Raw genomic sequence first — 5015 nt, 5'->3', positions numbered from 1 at the left:
GTTTCATGTGCACTAGAGAAGAATGTATAAGCAGCTGTTTTGGGATGGAAGGCTCTGTAACTGTCAATTATGTCCAGTTGTTCTAATTTGTCATTTAAAGATGTGATTTCCTTATTGATTTTCTGTTTCGATGATCTGTCCATATCCAACAGTGGAGTATTTAGATTCCCTACTACAATAGTGAGGAAACCTCTAGTATTTGAAATTGCATTCTAATAAAGATTTAAGTTGAATATTCCTCCAAATGAATGCCTTTATAACCCAGACACACAAAATGGTGGAGTCAAGATATGTATGTAGGCCAGTGCACTCACCTACTTTGCCCTGTAGTTTACAGTCATGTTTTTTTTTTCTCTAAAAACAAACTGACATGTGTCAGTTAGTGTATAAACCTCATGGGGGGAGATTAATATGGCTGTATCTCAAGTAACTGTCAGAATTGCTGTAACCAAAAGAAAGACCTTCTATTACTTGTAGTTTAATCATTATAAATCAAGATTTAGAAGTCTTTTCAATATCTAAAGTAAGTATAACAAATATTTTATTTTAAATAGATTAAATAGATGAGATCGAAGCAATCTTCATGTCTCTTTTGATTGTTTCAGCTTAAAATCCTCATTCTTTTCAGAATTCCTACAGTTTCCCTTATATATTACCTTGAATTGTTTTCTCATTATTTTATATATGTTGGTTTTGCTATTGAATTGTTATTAGACTACTAATTCCATGTGTGTTAAAATGATAATTTTTCTGTGTTGCATATAATACTTAATTCAATGCTGAAAACATAATAGGCACTTAAAAGAATATTGTCGACTAATCACATATTTAACAGACAGAAAAAGGGGAAAACATTTTAATTTTGAGTTTTTCCAGTGATGATACATGACCTTCATTGGCTGTACATAATAGAAGGTTAACATTAATCAAATATGTCTTAATCTCAGTAAAGACATCATTTAATTTTTTTGTCTTTTATTTTTTTTATCAAGTAAAAATCTGAAAGTACACTTGGACACGTCACAATAATTTCTTTATTAAAATGCGTTTGTTAAATAATTGGAATGCTTTTTCAGACATTTAGATTGATAGTAACATCTGAGGTTTGAAAAATATTTGAAAGAGCCTATTCAAGAAATTAACATTCATGTGTTAATATATGTGTACATTTTGAGTTGGAAACGTGAAAACATTTCTCACTCAGTAAACAATGAAAATAACTATCCAAATGTTCATATTCTGGATCTAAAAATTTTGAGAATTTTCCCAGTCTACCAAGATTTCCTCCATGCCCAATATTTTAAGGATAAAAGAAACATTTAAAATCACATTTAATTAATAAAAAAAAATTGTTACTATTTTCTGTGGCTAGTAAATTGTATTTTTAACAAGATGTAACATATTAAATAAAAAGGGGAATGGAGTATCAGTTCCAGAATCTAAAATATTATAACATCAAATAGAATTATCATATAAATCATAAGAGAAAAGAAAACTAGATTGGTTCCTAGAAAGCTGACAAATTAAGAAACAATTAATTAAAATAGATTGGCACACAATTATACATTTAGACATTGAGGAAACAGATGAACTAGAAGAAATTATTTAGTATTGAATTAATCAAGATTCTTGATTTCTTACTTATAATGGTTGTGTAGCTAAATCACATTTAATAGACAATAAATAGGGGGCTCTAAAATGGACAAAAGGAAACAAATAATTTACCCTAGAAAATTTTCAAGAAAAAAAATACTCACACTATCTGTACTTGAAAACTTAGCTTGCAGAGTCCCTTTATGCTATTGCACATGATAAATTGTGAACTGGGCTGGCTAGATTATTGGGTGGAGCTACAGGTAAAAAAGCCAAGAAAGGGAGGATGTGCTTATTGAAATGGTTTTCAAATTTTTGTGATATTGATTTAAAGTTATTTATTACAAAGGCCCATGGGATTGAAATTTGGAGATGGAAGTAATGGGAAAAAACTTTTAGGCTATTGATTCACAGCATTTGTGAGAGACCTATATATATATAGGTTTTTTGGTTTTTATTTTTACAAGAATAGAACCATAAAATAACCATTAGATCAACAAACATTTACCTAACTCTTAGGTGCCAGGTGCTATGCAAGTTGCTATTCAAATGAATTAGAGCCTATAATCTGCCTACAAGCAAGTAGAAGGGACCCTGAAGACTAAACTACTAAATCTGGGTTTACTTTGTGAGTGATCCTGTATGAGTTAAATTTGACAGTATGAAAGATCAGAAAGAAAATGCAGTTTGAATAGAGGTTCAGTCTGAGGCTCCTTTCTTTGAGAAAACACTAATCTTTGGAAAGGCCTTTTAAAATATAGGCAACACAAAGGTGGCCTAGTTACATCAAAATGCCTATCTTAATAGTAATCATTAAAATAAAGTTCTACCTAGAATATATTTGTTGAGCTTGTTAAATAGGAATCTCAACTAGCACCTCAATAGGTGCTTCTGTGTTTAAAGTGTCTTGTATTTTTCGGAAACTACTGAGGCAATGAGAAGTAGTTCCACCACTTGGGCATCCTGCAACTTTGAAACTATGGACCACTGAACTTCCATAAAAGTGACATTTCTTGCCCCCCCCCAAAAAAAACCTCTTGCTGAACTCTAACATCTTCAGTGTTATTGGTGAATGAAGACTTATTAAAGTAGGGCTTTTACATAAGCTTTTTCCTAATAAGAAACAGGAAAGTATAAATAGCACATGCATAAAATTCTTTATATTTTGACTTATTAAATTCTACAACTTGAAAACTAAACTAGAATATCAAATTAAGTAATTGAGACAAATATATCTGTATTTGAAAACTTAGCTTGCAGAGTCCTTTTATGCTACTGCTAAATCTGTAAATTTAAATTTAAAAGCAGATGGAAACTCTTCAGTAGTGACTTACAGACACCATAAAAGGTAGAAAACTGAAGTACCATATTTAGTGTAGCTAGAAATTTTGTGTAAAGAATTCCGGAAAACACCCCCGGGGCCAGTTATTGAAAACCAGAAATCTCATTTTGGAGCCTATTGTAAATGTATGTAGCAAGAACTGCATGGTCAGCCTAACAAGTTGAAATTGGTATTTTTGTGCTGACCTGAACCTGGCCTAGTACAAAATCTGTCATAACAGAAATTTAATGTTTCTGAAAGCATGATTGCCCTCTCATTCCTTTTTCACCTTCCTGTGCCTTTCCTAAGTTCTTACAGTTGGTTAATCATTAATTAATATTTAACGAGGCTTTTTCCCAGTGCTAAGCTCTTCTTTGCTTGTCTAGCCTTTAGGCAGTATATGAACTCCCCAACTTCTTCCCATTTAAGAAGTCCTGGCACTGACTGCAGGTTAATTTCTCTAAAGTAATTTATAACAGCAGATGAAGTGTGTGTAGGGGAGAGAGGTTATTTTACAAGAGCATTTAATTTTTCAGGCCACTCTTAATTTCGCATTTTTTCAAAAATGAATGTAAAATGGGATGTAATTGAACCAATTTTAAATTCTTTTTAAAAATGTCCAAGCACACATTTCCTGAACAAAATGGTTCCGTTTGGAACAGGAAAGGCCTCAGACGTTGTTTTCTACAGCTGTTCCAGAAGCCAATGTCTTGACCTGACCCTAGAGAATCCCTCAAATTCTGGCCTTCGGAGCTGATTTTGGACCTGGAGTGAGCAAAAGGATCGGAATGCAGATAAGGAGGGGGACATCTTCACGAATGCTAATGAAAAATGTCAGCTATGACTTGGAGGCAATCTCGTGGGCAAAAGAGAAGTGAAGGTACTCTGGGAAGCCGGAGCATGTCTCCCAATTTTCTCTGGTGAAGGGAAACTAGTCAAACGAGTGGAAACACGTCACTTCCACCATCCCTTCCGCATGGACAAACATATCAAACAGGTGATTTTGGTCAACATTTTACTTGGCACGAAGCCTAAAGTATTGGAGCCTCGTCCTGTCGGTATTCTGATCCCCAAACTTACTTAGGGAAGATTGCTTCAGTTTTCCCTCTGCGTCGTTCCGCACCTGGGCTGATTGGATCAAACGAAACTACTAGAAATGCCCCTTCCCAGGATGAGATTCTCTTCACGATTCCAGGGAAAAATCGTACCCTCAATATACTTAAATAGCGGCTTGGTGGCGTTCAAACTCTCATTCCCGACATCCCTATCTTTTCATTTATTCCACAAGATTTTTTTGAACAGGTATTCTGAGCCAGGCACTGTGAACTTTTCTAATCTCTTAGCCAGGGAGAAACAGAAGAAGGCGCAGGGAACCAATCTCCGTTCCCCACCGCACAATTCCAATCCCCATCCCTCCTAGGCGCCCATCCGGATCATTATCTCCCATCTCCCCACCCAGTTGATGTGACAGACTCGTGGCCCAATCCCCTTCCTGGTTCCCAGGCCGCCTGCAAGTACCACCGGAGCCAATGGTGGCGGCCGAGGGGCGGAGGGCTGGCGGGAGGGGAGGGAGTCCGGCTTTAGAACCACAGCCGCAAAGATTCCGAGAGACAGAAGTTGTTTGAGCGCGTCGGTCGGAGGTTGTTGGGCCAGATCCGGTACCCTGAGACTTTATGTAAGTGCTTTATCGGCACGGGAGAGTGTGAAGGTAGTGGGGTGCCTGGGCGTGGGCAGGATTGGGTCCAGGGGAGAGCATCTCCGAGAACCTCTGCTTGAACATGCCCTGGAACAGGGGGCAGAAAGGTGGGCTGGAGAAATGTCAGCCCTAGCCCTTGGGCGCCAAAGCGATCATTCCTATCCCGGATAGGTGGAGGGGACAGTGTTCCCCAAGACCAGCACTCGCCGCAAGTTATGTTTTCTACTATTTGCTATAGAGATGGTGCTTTTTTAGTGGCCCTTAACTTGTTACCAACTTGGGCTGAAGTCCTTGACGCCCAAGGACTTCTTCCCTTCCGTGGCCGTGGCCCCGAAGTGGAAACTGAACGCCTAACTTCCCTCTGTCCTTCTCCAGCTGCTGCCACCTCCCACCCCCACCCCCACC

General features: G+C 37.6%; 1 protein-coding gene across 1 annotated transcript in view; it reads left to right on the top strand.

The window, feature by feature from the left end:
• Positions 1-4444: 4444 nt before the first annotated feature.
• Positions 4445-5015, top strand: part of PLS3 (plastin 3) — a 93849-nt gene continuing 93278 nt past the window's right edge. The window contains exon 1 of the mRNA XM_006907302.3: positions 4445-4589. The gene's annotated coding sequence lies outside the window, so the exon portion shown is untranslated. The remainder of the gene's footprint in view (positions 4590-5015) is intronic.

This window comes from Pteropus alecto, unplaced genomic scaffold (assembly GCF_000325575.1).
Source record: "Pteropus alecto unplaced genomic scaffold, ASM32557v1 scaffold252, whole genome shotgun sequence".
Classification (NCBI taxonomy): domain Eukaryota; kingdom Metazoa; phylum Chordata; class Mammalia; order Chiroptera; family Pteropodidae; genus Pteropus; species Pteropus alecto.
The sequence above is the reverse complement of the archived record's forward strand: the minus strand, read 5'-3'. Positions and strand labels throughout refer to the sequence as shown.